General features: G+C 42.5%; 1 long non-coding RNA gene across 1 annotated transcript; it reads right to left on the bottom strand.

The window, feature by feature from the left end:
• Positions 1-867: 867 nt before the first annotated feature.
• LOC132327050 (uncharacterized) lies at positions 868-16891 on the bottom strand. Its single transcript, XR_009486428.1, has 2 exons — positions 16537-16891; positions 868-2330 (listed from the first exon to the last, which is right to left on the bottom strand). It is a non-coding gene; the product is annotated as an uncharacterized LOC132327050 (long non-coding RNA).
• Between the last annotated feature and the right edge of the window lie 479 nt (positions 16892-17370).

The raw sequence follows: 17370 nt of genomic DNA, 5'->3' as shown, positions 1-17370 counted from the left end.
TTGTTCAGAGCTGCAATACAACCAGAAGTACAATCTAGGAATTGCACACCAGTGTGTCTTGGCACTGATCACCACAGAACAGCCACTGCACCTCATGTTCACACAGGGCTGCCCCACTTAGGGCACTAAGTGAAGAGAAATCATGGTGTTCCAGAAGCCATCAAATCCAGCTTCCATAAATCTGCTAAAAATGCTGAAGGAAAAAATAAAACATGAAATGCTTGGAAGGAGCAGTGAATGAATATGGAAGTCTACAGTACATCAAAAATCTAAAATGACTCACTATTTTAAAAGTATTATTTCCCTTTTCACAACTCCTTAGTTTTCACAAACACACATACCTGTTTTTATTATTGCATAAGCCAGCTCATCCAGCTGTGTTCCTATAGTCCAGATTCTATAACTTACAGTAGATGAAAACCAAAAAGCTGGATTCTGTCTTGTGATTAAAAAAGATTTCAGGGATGAAGTTTCCCAAGTAACCACGGAAAAGCCACATATTGATCATTTGTGCTCAGAGTTCTCCCTTTCCCAAGGGAAAGGACATAAAAACATCCATCTGTTTATATCAGTTTGAGAGGAAGTGGTAGAAAGGATGACTGTAACAGTGCCCTGTCCAACATGATTTCCTGGAGCTCATCTGCTGATGTTTGAGGTGCATCTGCACAAAGTAGACCTTTGCTAAACTTCTCAAAATATATGAACCCTCAAGTATTTCAGAACAACAAAATCAAAATTAGGTGATAATAGATATGCAAAACCAAAGCCACCTTCTCCCTCTCTTTCATCCACCTGCAGGAGTCAGCAAAGCATATCCAAATTTGTGTTTGAACCCATCAGCACCAGCGCAAACACGATTTTCAGAAATCTCAGAACAAAAGCATTTATTTCATTAATTTCTAGTCCCTGTCTCCTGTTGGAATAATTCCCACAGCAAACTCTGGAGGCTTCGAAATGGCAATGACAGCAGAGAAGGGAAAGAGGATTACCATCACAGAGACTTACCCTACAGTGATCACTTGCCAATATTAGCATATGCATAATACTTTTAACATAGACATAGAAATGACAGGGAAATATTCCTTTCAAACTATTAAGTTATCCCCAGGGTGATGGTTTTGAAAAAGTAGAATACCTTATACTCTCTACTAATTTAATTGCACAACATGGAAAACAGCACAGTGCTTTTCCCAACAGGCATCAAGTGGAGGGGCTCTTGTGGAGACTCACACTGTTCATTTGATTGGTAATCCCTGGAATCCCTCTGGCATTGCCATACATTCCTGTTCCACAACATATTGGACAGCTTGCTGACAATTCCTTTCTCTGGAAACCTGCTGTCCTTCCAGGGTGTGCTGGGCAGCCTCCAGCACATAACAGGCTCCAGAAGATGCTCCCAAACTCCCAGTGCTTTGTAGGCTTTGGCAATGATCAGAATGAGAAAGGACAAGATGCTGAGTGTTTTCTGTGAGGGTTCTGCATCTTAGCAATTAAAAAACTGGATTTGTAATCCCATTAATTTACCTCACTAATAAGACAAGACATTTTTTTGGTTTAGGTTTATTTTCATTGAATGATAGAGGATAGCAGGATCTCAGTGAGTGAAACTGAAGGCACCTGCTTGGCGTTCAGTGCCTGATATTTTCTAATGCCATGGGTTGGAAAAGTGTAATCTAGAATTTGCTTTAAAAGAAAGAGGGGAAAAAAACCAGTTAATAGATCAAAAGAGATATGTGGCTGTGGTGCAGGGATCCTTGTGATCTGGCATTTGGAGAACCAGCAGTGGATTTGGCACCCAAGGAGAAGCAGCACTCACCAAATCCTCCCTGCCATATCCAGCACAACCTTCACAGTAGCAAGTTGTCCTTGGTGTGACCCACAGGACTTTTCCAGCTAGTAAAGTCCTCCTCTCTTCCGCCTATTCCCTCAGAAGGCATCAGTTTTCTATTTTAAAAATATCAAGTCACCCTATCTCAGCTGCATTATAAACAAAGACAAACAAAACAACCCCAAACAGTTTCGTGTGTGTGGAACAAGAAAAAAAACACTTCAAACCCAAAGAAGTTTCCAATAAGTCACTCATTGAAATTCAGGAAGAAAAAACCCCAAAGGGTAAAAATACCCCCACGTATCCAAGTTCTCTGAGGCCATTTCTTTCCCTCATCTGTGTTCCATCATCTTCTTCCTTATCCAAAAAAGTTGTGGTGTCCGTGGGAGTATGAACAAACATTGGTGTGACCACGGGAAGGAACTCTGTGTCTGGCAGCAGAAAGCCGTGCGTTATCCCGTCTCCAGGAACTCAGCCTTCCTTCGATGGTCATAAATATTCTCTGATGACAAAGCAGAGGGTAGTCATTCACCCAGACTGAATAATCCTGTACAACCCTGAAAAGCACACTGGGATCTGTGCTCTGTCCCCAGCCACAACAAAGATCCACAGGAAACAACACGACTGGCCTCGTGTAGGACACCCTGTGCTGTCACATCCACCTCAGGGCGATTCAGGCAGGAGTGCTGGGCTTCCCTCTCTCGGAGGTCTCAACACACCTGGTGGCCATAAAATTTATCTGAGCACAGTGTCATCCAGAGCAGCCCTTGGGGAAGGACTCGGGGGTGCTGGTGGGTGAGAGCTGGACGTGCCCCAGCTGTGCTGGGACCCCAAACTCCCCTTGTGCTGGGCTGAGCGCGATCAGCCTCAACCACACATCACTGAAGGACACACAAAGGCTGGAGAAAGCACCAAAGCACAGGCTAGCTCATTAATGACAGCTATTAATGAGTACACAATCAGCCATGACACCTTTTTAGTTACACTTTGTCCTTGGGAGTTTTCCAAGTTTTACAAAACATTTAGACACAATTTTTTTTGAAGGGAGGGGAAAAAAAAGACTCACTACACCATTACCTTTACACTACACTGTGTAATCAAGATCTCCTAATTTTCAGGAGAACGTTACTTGACATTTTGTTGCATAAATATTCTGCTTGTGCAAGCAGATCTGGGAGTTATCAGTAAAGTGTGTCATAGTCTTGCCAAAGTTATTGATGAGAAAATGATCTTCATGACCAACCTTCCTCTACCCAGAAGAAAAAAAAAATAAGACTTAAATGTAAGTCACTCTCTTCTGCTGGCCTCCCTTTGCACTCCCCAAACCCCAAATTAATAAATTTAGAGTGAATAAACAAATAATCACTTCATGCTTACCCATATGACTTCTCCTTTTACAGTAGCCTTATAAATTAAATTTAATCTTGCCCTTCAAGGTAGAAACTAGTAATAAAATGAACCTGTTTATTAGCCAGTGTAGTTTGAGAATTATACTGGCATTTCTGCCTTTGAGAACGTGAGGGATTGTTGACACAATGGAGGCCAAGCATGCATTTATGGTGCATGATATCACCGTGGGGCTCACAGAGGCAGTTTACTTATTCCACAGATGACTGCCACAAGAGAATGTAATTGCTCAATAATGTGTCAATGTACCCATGGGAAGCATTTAAGTCATCTGAGACCTGTATTGGGAAGTTGCCAGGGACCCTAGCACTACCTCCAATTTGCACGAAATGGAGGAATTGTGGCCATCTTCTGCAGCAAGGATAAACAGAGCAAGGGAGAAAGTCAGGAGGAGTCAAAAAGGCCACCCTTTCTCAGAAAACTGACCACAGCTGGAAGGGGAAAAACTGCTCCCCAGATTCAGGAAATAAAAGCAGTAAGACTAACAAACTTCCAAGCAGGGGAGTCAACATCAGTGTGGTATACTCCAGCACATGAGATGATCTGCACCGGGGAGAAATCACCTCTTCAAGAATTAAAGCCTCAGAAATAGATGTAACACCTGACTGAAAAGCTATTTATGGACAATGAAATCCTCATCTCCACCATGGCTTTATTTTTTTAGTCATAAATCAAGTTAAGGTGAAACGTCCAAGTGATTGGATATTAGTGTGAGATAAATAACAATTAAATCTCTCTGAACACTGCAAACCGAGAAGCATCGTGTAGGATCAGCTTAATAAATCAGAGTTTTTTCCATACTTCTCAAGAATTAAAAGGGTTATAGGATGAGATCCAACTTTGTGGATGCCTACTTTTAAGCATGTAACTAGTTCCATTGATTTTGAGAACACTACCCAAATGCTTTAGTTCAGGTATGTGAAAATATCTGGGTGAGTGAAAGCCTTGGTAAGGAAACCATCACTGGAAGCTTTGGGAAACTTTTCAAGCCAAAGGAAATTGTATCTCCCTCCAATAAGACCCACAACAATGTAAAGAGACCCTGCAGCTAGGCTGAGAATGACCAGAGTCCCCAGTGGCTCAAATGATACAGGAATTTACAGCCTTTCCCAGCATCCTATTGAAGAATCTTTCATGAATTTTAAAATGGTTTACAGGATGTTTTCTGTTCACCTTTCCTCTTCCTCAGTCCAGAAGAACCTGCCCCCTTTTAGCTGAAATCTGTTCAGTCCTCAGCCCCACAATGAGTCAAAGATCTGGCTGAAGGATGTCCACTGTGCCATGCCTTGATGCTCAGCTCAGGGCCCACATGTGACCCACTCCATGTAAAAAAAAAAACAAAACAAAACAACAAAATTCCTAGTTCTGCTAATTTCAGGTTACTCTTTCAATCTAGTTTTTTTTCCCCTCCAGCCCTCCCTCCACTTCTTCCTCCCACCCTGATCTGACTTTTCCCATTTCAAATGAGATTCAGAAGTCTGCCTGATGGCAGGTGGGTGGAGGCACTCCAGATACTATGTTTGTTGGTAGCCCAGCAGTTATTTGTGGTTGACTTTTTTGTTTGCCCACAAGAATTTCCAGGGTGGTGTAAACAGACAGATGTGGGTTCTCTTCTGCTCTACAGATCACACCATAGAGAGATATCAAAGGACAAACCCAAGCCCATGAATAATGCACTAGTGAGAGCATTTGAAGCTCTGAACTTAAAAGACTGGCCTCTGAATTTATTGGTTTAATTGTTAGGTATGGGCACTTGGGCTGCCAGATAGCTTTTGAAATCAAAACATCATGCAAAGGCTTCCCGAATATTTAGAACTTGATGCAAAGTGTAAGTGGGCTCAAGCACTGGCAGACTCCAGGCTGGTCCCACCCTGACAGCACTGCCCTAATCTTACATGCTAAAATTGCTCTTTCCTTCTTTCCCTCAGTGGCACAGTGCTTTGATTCTTACTTCAGCAAGGCATCTCAACAACTATCCCATGGCTCACTGCTGCTGTAGCCCTGGCATGCTGAAGGGGAGGGTTTCAAAGGTATGGATTAGTAAAGCTCCACTGATTTCAGGTTAATTCATACCAGCCAGGAATTCTGCCCCTTGTTCTCTTGGTTTTTTTGCTTCTACTGTTACCATATTATGCAAATTCTACTTTTGCCATGTAATTTCTACGTGCCTTGTGCTCACCTCACACACCATGGCATTTTTAGCCTTGAGATGAACAATAAGCCCATGATTAAAATCACGTTAAGTCAACAGTGCAACTTGCTAATCATTCTTACTCTGGAGCTCCCAGCTAAAGCTTTTCTCATCATTTATTTTTCCAGAAGGATTTGTATATGTTTCTGTCAGTCTATTTTGGAGCAAGGCAGGTTACAGAGGACCTTTGATTCATGGCTGGACATGGATTATTTTAAGTAGAAAGAAAAAGGAGCCTTGGTTTTAACAGCCTTGCACTGTCATCTTGCGGTTGCAGTGCTCAGTTCCTCACCCTTATTTGGAAGTGCCTTGAACAAGAATTCTATTTGAGCAGAAAGAAATGCTGATAGCCCCACTCCTAGGGCTTTGGTTTGATTGGAGGCCTCCTTCCTGACATTCTTGAGACAAGACAGAGTGACCTTGCCAACTGTTTCCACTACAGCTTTTTTCATGGCCATGTCCTTCCTTTGTGAGAAGAAAGCACCACCTCCTCCATAAACCATCATTATTTAGAAGACTTCATCTCCTCCAGGCTTACAGCACTTCCACCATGAACATGTGCTCCAAGACAAGTTTTCAGGGCAGTGTTATACACAGTCCTCCTTCCTGCCTGAGCTTTAAAGAGGAAAAGCTCTACCACCATCAGCTCCAGGTGAGGGATACATGAGTTTCTCAACTGAGGTGAATCACTCACAGCATCTTCTTGGCTTTGCCCACTGGTCTCAACCTGCCTACAGCAATCATTTTTGCCTCTTTTCCAGACTGCTCAAGACACCAAGCATGGGATTATCCTTGTAGACCCTTCCAAGAGTTAATTTCCTGAGCTTGTCCAAAAGACAAGAGAAAGCCCTGAGCCAGGCTTCTCTTCATCTCCAGCAGTGCTGTTCCCAGCCAGAAAGGTGGTCTCCCACTTAGTTCCTTATACCTTCCTATTGGATAAAAATAAACCATATTCTGCAAGGATAGCCCAAATCCATCCCCTCCAAAGTGAAGCCTGGCCAAATCATCTATCAGTGAGTGACCAGAAATGAGGAAATCAACCTAACTAGTAACTTGGATGTGTGCAGCAGGATGTTATCCCAACCTAAACTACAGATTTCAAAAGTTGCATCCCTGTCCTCCTCAACAGGGAATACTTAGATCTCCTTTTTTACCAAATCCTCCTTACCATTTTACCAATACCAGCTTAATTTTTAAGCTTAATCACAAGCATAAAAATATACATTGTTTCTATTTGTGCTATTCACTTCAGTCATTTGTCTCAATTAAGAGGTAAAAAATCCTCATAAGGTCACTCTTGTTACATTCAGTTTCAGCATCTCTATTTGGGCTGCCAATACCTTGAGGAAATGTTTATTTTTACAGAAACCACAGTTAACATTAAGAGTCAGGGGGAAAAAATAAAAAATGGGTTTCTAAGGGACTTATTTTAGTACTTGGGGGAAAACCCACTCTATTTTGATTAGAATTGTGTTACTATCATTCCCTTGAATGAAATGTAGAGTGTGAAAAATGAACTCCCTCTTTTTGGAAAAAACTGTCTCTCAGCATAAAATGTTGCAAACCATATTTACTTCAACTTTTCTTTAACATGTGAAAATTGTCATGATTTTGCAGACAGATTGCCACAGATAAGATTTGTTTATCAACCCAAAATCTCACTGCCAGCAGAGGGATCCTCTGTGGCCTTTGGAGCCCATTAAAGATCCATCCAGAATCTCTGTGAGGATTATACTCTAAAACTCCCAAAATACAAGAAATTTATGCAAGTGGTTTTTTTTTTTTTTTTTTTGCTATAAGGGATTTTAAAGGATAAGAATTATCTATTTTGTCCCCACACTTTCAAAATGACAACATTTTAGTTTAGTTTCAGAAAAAAAAACTTTAGATAAAATGTAAAACCACTTCAGAAAGAGGACTGCAAAATAATGGGGTGGTATGGAAACTTTGGGAGCTGAGAGTTACCAGAAGTGTGACTACTGTTATCAAACAAAGGGATTGAAATCACAGACTCACAGAACCATTCAGGCTGGAAAACACCTCCAAGGCCATTGAGTCCAACCTAGGACTGATCCTTGTCACCCATTCCAGAGCACTGAGTGCCATGTCCAGGCATTCCTTGGACACCTCCAGGGATGGGGACTCCACCACCTCCCTGTGCCATCCCTGCCAATGCCTGGCCACCCTTTTGGTGAAGAAATTCCTCCAGATGTCCAACCTGCACCTCCCCTGGCACAGCTTGGGGCCATTTCCTTTTGTCCTGTCCCTTGTTCCCTGGAAGCAGAGCCTGACTACCCCCTCCTGTCAGGGAGTTGTGGAGAGCCAGAAGGTCCTCCCTGAGCCTCCTTTTCTGCAGGCTGAGCTCCCCCAGCTCTCTCAGCTGTTCCTGGTACTCCAGGCCCTCTCCCCAGTTCCGTTCCCTTCTCTGGACTCACAAACACGAAGAATCTCTTTTTTGTCAGGCTTAGCAGGGATGTCAAGAGACAAATCCGACTGACAAAGGGCGTGTAGGAAACCCCCATGCATGGAGAGGCCCTTGAACCAAGGGGCTGATAACCTGCAGAGGCAAAGCAAAACCAAACCCACACGGGGACCCAGCTCAGCACTCGGGAGCTGTGCAGGAACACACATCCCACAAGGCCAGCAGCACCAAGCCCAGCTGCTGCTGCTGCTGCAGGGCTCCCAGAGCAGCAGGGACCACCTCTGACAGCAGGAGCAGCACACACTAATTCCATCCTTCCCCTGCTGCCGGCACTGCCAGCCCGGCTGATAATTGGCACCGACTGCAGCCGTGGTTGCTGTGATGTGGGAGCTGCTTGCCAAGAGCTGGACTGAGACCACCAACTCACTTCAGACAGGCCACTAAACACCCATCTGAGGGTAACCACGAGGTCGCTCTCAGCTTGGGCTCGATCCAAACTGGGGACTTGGAGGTGAAAAGGCTCCGCATTCAATTACCAGTCCCCTGAGTCATCCCATCCACCCTCTATAGTTATTTCAAAGTGCTCTGGTAAGCAATATCTGAGAACATTACATGTATTCAAAATGCTAAAAATACACGTCTAAGAAGGCAGGGGAAAGTTCAGATCACTCAAGAGTACATTTTCCTTTCTCTTTAAAAATAATGTAATAATAATAAAAAAAAAGCAATTCACTTTCAATTTCCTTTTTCTTTTTTCCAAATATTTTTTTCCACACCCTGCTTTGCCATTCCAATTAATTTCTTGCAAATATCTTTAGAATACTTTTAATGTCCTTAGAATCTTTAAATATCTTTAGAATCTTTAAATATCTTTAGAAAAGAGAGACAGTTCTTGGAAAAAAAATAAATGTTCCTTTTACCTTTGTATTTTCTAAACAGCTAAATCAGAACTAGAAAAAAGGCGAAAGTACTTGGGGGGGGAGGGGGTGTGAGAAGGGTAGCAGGAACAAAACAAAATGTTAAAAGATGGATTAAAAAGGCCCCACACTGAAATGACAAGTCCCAGGGATTCTCAAATGCGAGGATTTGTTTTCAGAGTGGTGCTGCCCTCTGGTCCCCCAGGATATGGTATTTTCAATGCAGCTCCAGAGGGTCACCAACCCATTTGTGTCACCTATCCTAGGATCTGACAACTCTCCCCAGGGGCTCAGTTAAACAAGCCTGCAGTTTTTAAACAAAGTGGATTTTAATTGAGAAGCACCTGTGGTGAGAGTCTACCAGCATTTATTAAAAAGCAGATTTATCACAGTGAATCATAGAGGGGGGAGGTGGGGGAGCAGCAGGGAGGGGGAGTCCACACGTACGTCATACCTGCAGCACAGAACCAGCCCTTTCACAGAAAACCCTCAGAGAAATGTGTAGGATTTGCCTGCACCCCACAAAGAGTGTTCTTCCCAACAAGCTGTTCCCAGGGTGCTGAAAAGCTGTCATTCATAAAAAATTATTGAGGGGGAAGGAGGTAGCAAAAGGGAGTTCAGGAGGCCAGGGATGCCAGGGGGAGCTGCAGAATGAGACCCTCTGTAAAGCACGCACCTGTTTGTGGCCACCATAAAAGCTTAACTAGAAAGCCTAAAGTTCCAAACTGGGGGGGTGGGAGAGAGGGGGAAAGAGGGAAAACATAATGAAAGCTTGTCTTAATATAAAAATAAACTTTAACCCATGCAGTGCAGACTCACAACAGACAGCTGCAATTTAGAAAAAAGCCCTGGCAATGAGAAATACACAGAACTGAGGAGGAAACTCTTCCAGACACATCTTGGTATCATCAAACATGGGCTTGGGGCAAAGACTGGGATTGCACCACTTTATAAAATATGTGGCTAAAAACCCTGCTTTTAAAACAAAATTTAATGTTGGCCTAGAGAGCAGTTGATAGGAGGTGCCAAGGTCTGTCTAAATGCAGTAATAAACAATTCCAGTAAGGAACAGTTTGCAAGACAAGGAGAGAGTGAAGCCAACAGTTACATGACACACAAACATTTACAGTGACAAGGGATGTGCTGTAATTTTAATGACACTATTAGTAAGATCCCTTGGTGATTTGTTGCAGTGTTATGCACTCACTTTACCCTTGGTGAGGGGCAGAAATGATGTGCTCAAGCCTGTTGGCCCAGTTTAGAAGACTTAAAATTAAGGGTGAGGCTTCTCAAAGGAGTCACTAAGGATGCTTTTTACCCGTGAAAAAATCTGGGCATTTTCATCCATTATTTCCTTATCAATGTTTTCCCATTTATTGCACATGTAAAACTGCCTTTTTCCCCCTTGTGTAAGTAAATCAGCCTCACTTCTAATCAAAAGTAGGCACAGCCTGTGGTGTTCATAAGAAAAGAAATGCATGGTGCAGAATAAAGGGGGCAAGGAACAGAAATATCAGCCACTCTACATCCCATGTCTGGGGAAATGTGGTTTTCTAAATGGTTTATCAACAATTTCAGAATTTGCTTTTTTTCTCTTTTAAAATCACTGCTAAAGTAAAAATCTACTTCTCCCCTGCCCTGCCACAGTGCCTTGATCTGCAAGGCTTGCTTCAAGTTTTTTTGTTAAGACACTGTCAGCTTGGACTTGCATGGAGAGAGACTTTTCACAAGAACATGGTGTGACAAGAGAAGGGGGGATGGCTTCAAACTGAAAGAGAGTAGGCTTAGATTAGATATTAGGAGAAAACTCTTCCCTGTGAGGGTGGTGAGGGCCTGGCACAGGGTGTCCAGAGAAGCTGTGGCTGCCCCACTCCTGGAAGTGTCCAAGGCCAGGCTGGACAGGGCTTGGAGCAACCTGGGATAGTGGAAGGTGTCCCTGCCCATGGCAGGGGGGTGGAATGAAATGAGCTTTAAGGTCCCTTCCAACACAAACCATTCTATGATTCTATAACTGTTTAGATCTCTTTTTTTAGGGATTATCTTTTTTACTCAGCCTATCTCAAATATTCTTCCAGCATGCTCTTCCCTTCCTCCACTTTAATTCTTACATTTAACATTAACAGCTCAATAGCTCTGTGGCAAATGTAGACAACCTCCTCCCCAATTAAAACAGAGGTAATATGAAGCAGCCAAGTGATTCTTCTCCCCCAGCTGCACCCTCAGAAAAGTCCATGAACACTATTTCCATGACCTGTTCCCTGAGAAAAGTGCCAACAGAGAACCGCAAATGCTGAGTGCTAAACTGATTCCTAGTCAAAGGTTTAAATACAATTAAAAGAAGCAATAGACATAGGATGTGTCATGAAAGCCAAATGCTTTTATAAGCAGCCATTGAACAGCTCACTGTGCTGGCCCTGCTGAGGCACTGTGAATCTGGGAGCCTGTTCTGGGCTCCTCACTGCAGGAAAGGCACTGAGGGGGTGGAGTGTGCAGAGAAGGGAATGGAGCTGGGGAAGGGGCTGGAACACCAGGAGTGGCTGAGGGAGCTGGGGGGGCTCAGCCTGCAGAAAAGGAGGCTCAGGGGAGACCTTCTGGCTCTGCACAACTCCCTGCCAGGAGGGAGCAGCCAGAGGGATTGGTTTGTTCTCCTGACTAACAAGAGACAGGACATGGGGAAATGACCTCCAGCCGTGCCAGGGAGGTTTAGGGTGGCTGTTTAGGAAAACTCCTCCTGGAAAGGGCCATCCAGCCCTGGCACAGGCTGCCCAGGGCAGTGGTGGAATCCCCATCTGTTCTGATCCACTTAAGGTGAGGACAGGTGAGTTTTGCCCCAGTCTAAAATTGCAGAAAGGAATTAGGTTCTCAGCATAGTGGAAAACAAGATGAAAACCCAAATGAGCTTAAATGTTGGAATCCAAAGCGATCATTCAGCTCCTTTTTTTTTTTTTTTTTTTCCATAAAGAAGGAAAGAAAGAGATAAAATGGCAAAGTAGGGAAATGCCAAGAACAATTCCAAGAAGCACAGGAAAGGGGTTACCTCCTCTGTGAGTCCAGTCCTGACTCATGGAGTGCAATGGGGAAAACCATCCCCAGTGAAGTCCCTCCAAGAGCTGCCAGGGACTCAGCAGCAGGACCAGCAGGGTGGGGCACAAGCAGCATCACAGGAGCAGCCAGGACAGCAAATAACAGCACACACAGCAAAGACCCTGACACTTTGTAGGTTTTGAAACCTGCAGCAGGTTGGGCACTCGCTTAGAGTGGCCTTGTCATACCTACCTTAGAGGAACAGCATGTCTGGGGAGAACTTCATCTCTGCTCCCTTAAAGTTCATTGGCTGCTCACTGGCATCCAGGCAAAGCTCCCTTGATGCATGAAAAAGTTTATTGCTTGCTTTTCCCATTTATCAAAACGTTATTGCTCGTTTGCCTGATGTACCAACAGGAGATTTTAATGGCCTTCAAACAGGGTGCCTTATTTTCTAAAATAAAGCCACTGCTAAAATTTTTGTTAGAGACTGTTCAAGACTAACTTTCAAAACTTAATATTCAGAGAGGCATTGGAGAAACATTCCTTACTTCTTACTTGTCCACTACACCATCCCTGGAGGGGTTTAACAGCCATGTGGATGTGGCACTTGCTGTCATGGTTAGTGGTGGCCTCGGCAGTACTGGGGGAATGGCTGGACCCAATGGTCTTAAGAGATCTTTTCCAATCCAAACCATTCTATGATTATAATAAACAATCATAGTAAACACAATTTCAAAACCAAAACTGCACAGCACAACAGCTGAAAATCCCCTCTCCACTGAGACTGAGGACTTGCTATGGATTATTTAATTGCACTACCACTTCAGAGCTTGATCAAGATTTTTTTCCTAAGGCAACACAGCTTTTGTGCCTACTTTGGTCACATTTTCAAAACTCCAGTGTTTTAAGACAACACCACAAAAAACCCCACATAACTGACTGGACTGTTTGTCTTATAACAAATATTAACTATGAATGTATGCTAAAGCATGAAGATTTTCAGAACTCTTAAATTATTACAGAACTAAAGGCATTGTGTAACAATGCAAGTGGACAAACGGGTTGAAATACTTCCTAAATGACAAAATGAAAAATCAAACACAAATCCCTTTTGTGCAATTATGTTTCTACATTAATATTTACTTGTACTCAAAAATGAAAGAAACTTTAAAATTTAGCATAAATGTGTTATGGAAGCCATCTTACATTTAAACAAAACCAAGTGCAACTTATAGTGTGTCTTGCTCAGGAACTTCTGTGACATCTCCACGTCATCACTGGTGTGGCATCAGCTCCACTTTTGAACTGAGATGGGATGAGATGAGATGAGATGCCATGCAGCAAAAAAGCAGGAGGTTAATTTTAAATGCTCTGGCTTCCCTTGGCCTTTACCTCCAGCTGTGTTTTCCTTTCCCATGAAAATCCATGCAAAACTAGAATTCTCTGATTTGTTTGTATATTTTCTCTTTACTATTTAAATATTTTAACTATTTAGGTATTCTCTGAATTATACACTACTTTTAGAGTAAGCTCTAAAGCGGCAGAAAATGCTGAGCAAAATTCCCGAGTATCCTTGATAATCTTGGAGCTCTTTTCCAACCTAAATGATTTCATGATTCTATAGGGCAATTACAAGCAATAAAATGCCAATTCTGTCCAAATGAAATTTGGGGTGAAAGAAGACAACTCTTTTATCTTAATCTGGAGAAATGGAGGCTCTTCCTAAAAATACACTTTTTGGACAACAAATTTCTACAAGTGTCCAGACAGCAGGAAGGAAGATGCAAACTAACAAGACTCTCTCATTTGACTGACAACGTGCTTTCCATCTCCCAGGAGTTCTCCCTGGGACGTGAACTCCTCCCTCTCAACTACAATCCACTTTTATCTGCTTCTGCCTTCCCCAGTCTAGTTCCTAATTCCATGTTAGATGGACACCACCAGGCAGGTCTGAGAGAAATGCAGGGAGTTTCTCAGCTCTTGCCTTCTTTTGCCAGCACCACCCTAGTGAGGGGCAACAGCTATGGGAAATGTCCTGTACAGACACTGGATCCATGACTGGAACATCATTTCAGTAAATTTAGCAGCTCAGCCCCCATGTCTCTACCTCCAGTGTATAAACTAAAGTTTTCCAGAGCTTACAATGTGGCAAAGTTCAGGCTGGATTATGCAAGAGGAACATTCACTACCCTCATTTATCTCAGGAATAGCTAAAGCTTTCAAAACAAAGGTGTTTTAGGGATACTAAAGACCTCTTCAAAAATCAATGCCAGTTTCTCATCCTCAGAAATTGCTGGATGTTATCAGAAACTACTGGAAGAGAAAGTTCCCTTAGAGAAACCCATTAAGCCAAAAGCAGGATGAAACCCCCCCACTGGAATGGTTCTGCCTTGGCCAAGCTGTAAGAGAATGGAACCAGCTCTCGACATGGAGAGGCTGTTCCAGAAAGGGCTCCAGAGAGAGGGGGCAGCTCTCTGTCAGGACCCTGGACAGCACCGCGGGGAGCCGGCGGCGCACACTGCGCAAGGGGGACGCTGGGATTTTCAGAAGTGGAAAGTCCAGGGAATCACAGAATCACAGAATGGTTTGTGTGGCAATGGTCCTTAAAGATCACCCAGTTCCAAGTTCCCTCTGTCACAGGCAAGGACACCTTCCACTATCCCATCTTGCTCCGAGCCCCATCCAACCCAGCCTGGGACACTTCCAGGGATGGGGCAGCCACAGCTTCTTTGGGAAACCTGTGCCAGGGCCTCCCCAGCCTCACAGGGAACAATGTCCTACTAAAATGCTTCTGCATTGCTTCATAAACTCCCCCCATTTAATACAAAGAAGTCCACACTAAGAAGACAGGGATTTCTAAAACAGTACAACCCCAAGACACAGCTCAGGCTTGGTACAACGACTGAGGGTAATTTTGGGTAGAGCCTCACATTTTTAGTAGTTCCTCATTTGCAAATCAAGTGGACTTTTTTTTTGATTCTCACTACATAAACACTTGCAAACTGACTGTTAAATAAAGGTTGTGACAATGGCATAAACTGCCTGTGACTTTTCCCCCTTTTTTGGGTTGTATTTAAAAACATATTGCACAAGCACTTTAGGCAAAAATCACTTAAATTATTAGAAGCATATTCAGAGCTTTGCAAACATTTCAGGTTATCTCTCACAATTTGCCAGAAAGCTCTTCCAGAATCTCTCCACTTAGGATGAAAAACCAGCTCCCTATTCTCTTTTAATAACAAATGGACCTTAAAAAAAAGAAAAAAAAAAATCTGATCACTATTGTTTGAAAGCACTCAAAAGCAGTAAGATGGTCACAAGACTTGATTTGCCTGTTCTGCCCCTTTACAAACTCACTAAAGCTTGCTTTTTATGACTGATTGCTGTGCTGTATTAATCCCCAAGCATATAAAACGAGTCTATTGGAGACCAGGACTCCACTGGGGGAGGACAGGGAAGCTGTTGTCTTCCGAGAATTAATCCATCCTGGAAAATCAAAAGCCAGCCACTCACAATACAGTAATCAGCATGTTCTCCACTAAGAAAGCCCTACATTTCCCTTTTAGAAAACACAACTATTACTCCATTATGTACTGAAACACACAAAACTCTTTTAATCTTTTTTTGTGTTTGTTATTATTTGGCTTATATTTATGGGTCTGTGTGTATTCTATCGGTGGGTAGACAACCATCAAGTTAAAAAAACCCCACCCTGTCTACTCCTCATTGCTTAAAAAGAAAAGGGACTCCCACTGCTTTTTCCACAACCAAAGTTCTCTCTGGATTTGTTTTGTGAACAGGATTTTAACTCTTTATCACCCTAAATAAAAGGAAATTCTTTGCATTTTTTTCCTTACACAGAAAGCACAGAAAGTCCATTTTCTGTTCAGAATAATTTTTTCCCCTCACTTTGTCAGATTATCTACCATAAGTTTCCTAAGTAGTGGCACTAAAATAAAAGTGTTTATATTTTTCTAGTTACCAAATTAAGAACAACTTCACTTTATTTCAGATAGTGTCATATTTGATGCTCCTTTGTTAGCAAAAGTTAAATTCTTTCCTTTCAAAGTTGAATGATGCAATCTTCCAAACAACCACTTTTTTTCTTTTCCTGTAAGAGTAGAACTATTTTTTTTTTCCATTTAGGTAGTAGAAGTATGAATCTTCCATTGTGTTATGGAGGTAAGATCAAAAACCCCTACAAGCTCTAAATCTTATGTGACAGTAATGAAAATGTTAAATGAATTCTGGCCTAAACACAATCATTAAGGCTTAAGGAAATCATTGAGAAACCATGTGCTCAGGAAGAACCACAGTCACATTTCCATTCAGCCAGCAAAAGCCAACAAACCTACCTGTGTATGACAGCACTTCAACACAATTTTAACACCCAACAAAATAGTCCTGTCAAGTTATTTTTTAAAAGCAAACAAATCAATTTGCTTATATTCACATTTACTCCTTGCTAAAGCAAAGACAATTTTTCTCCCCTATTTATTTTTTTAAGTAAAAAGTCACTAAAAGAAATAAGAGTTAGAGTCTTTGTTCCTATTGCCATTATTCCTTTTCAGACATCATTTACTTAACAAACAGCTGTAGACAGGAATTTTCTATCCTTGCCTTTAAAACCAACAGGTGTCTAAAATCCCACTGGCTCAATTCCACAGTCCCACCAGGCTGGCATGGCAGACACCAACATCCTTCTGTTAACTTGAAATGACCTTAGCAGTCCAGCTCTACTCACCATCAGTTTTAAGCAGTACAATGTGTTTCTCAAACCAGAGGGTACTTTCTTCCATTTTTAAATCAAAAATTCAGCTGGAGGAGCAAAAGCTCATGCACATGGATGAAGGTCTGTTTACATGTAATATGGAGTTAAGGACATGAACTTGCCTTTCTATTTAAGTGTGGGATTAACTGTCAACCAGAACATGAACATGTTAATTTTTCTGAGACCTCTGAGTTAGACATGGCTGAAGATAATCCAGCTGCAGTAACTGTACACAAATACCAGCAATACAAAGCTGTGATTCCTGTTTTGCTAGTGCAGGGAGGATTATGTTTTTTGGCTTCCAGGGCAAAGCTATGGCACACACAGAGTTAACTGTGCCCTCCTCCCCCTGCCCCCCAGTTTCACCCCCCCTTCTCCCCCATCTCATTCATGCCACATTCCACAGTGGCAGGGTCCAACAACAATATAGGAGGGTACCCAAAATGAAGAGGCAGGACCTTCTATTCTTCTGCCTCTCTTGAATTAATTAACTGGAAATGAGTTTTGTCAATGTTTTGGAAAGGCAGAGGGGTGAAAAGAAACTGCTAGAATTAATCACAGTGAGAAACTACCTCTTCAGCAGTCTGCCAAAGTTCAGAAAACCCATGAGAAGTGCAAAATAAAAGGAAAGTGGGCTGACTTACCCTCCAAAGGAACAAATAACATTCAAACAAACACCCAAGTCTCCAAAACAGAGACATGCCCCAGTGCAAAGGAATGCAGCATCTGTTGCCACAACAGCTTCAGCTTTGGTTTTAATATACTTGTCATGAAGACTGATAGGTATCAAGGAAGAAAAGACAGTTT

The sequence above is a fragment of the Haemorhous mexicanus genome, chromosome 5 (assembly GCF_027477595.1).
Source record: "Haemorhous mexicanus isolate bHaeMex1 chromosome 5, bHaeMex1.pri, whole genome shotgun sequence".
Classification (NCBI taxonomy): Eukaryota; Metazoa; Chordata; class Aves; order Passeriformes; family Fringillidae; genus Haemorhous; species Haemorhous mexicanus.
The sequence above is the reverse complement of the archived record's forward strand: the minus strand, read 5'-3'. Positions and strand labels throughout refer to the sequence as shown.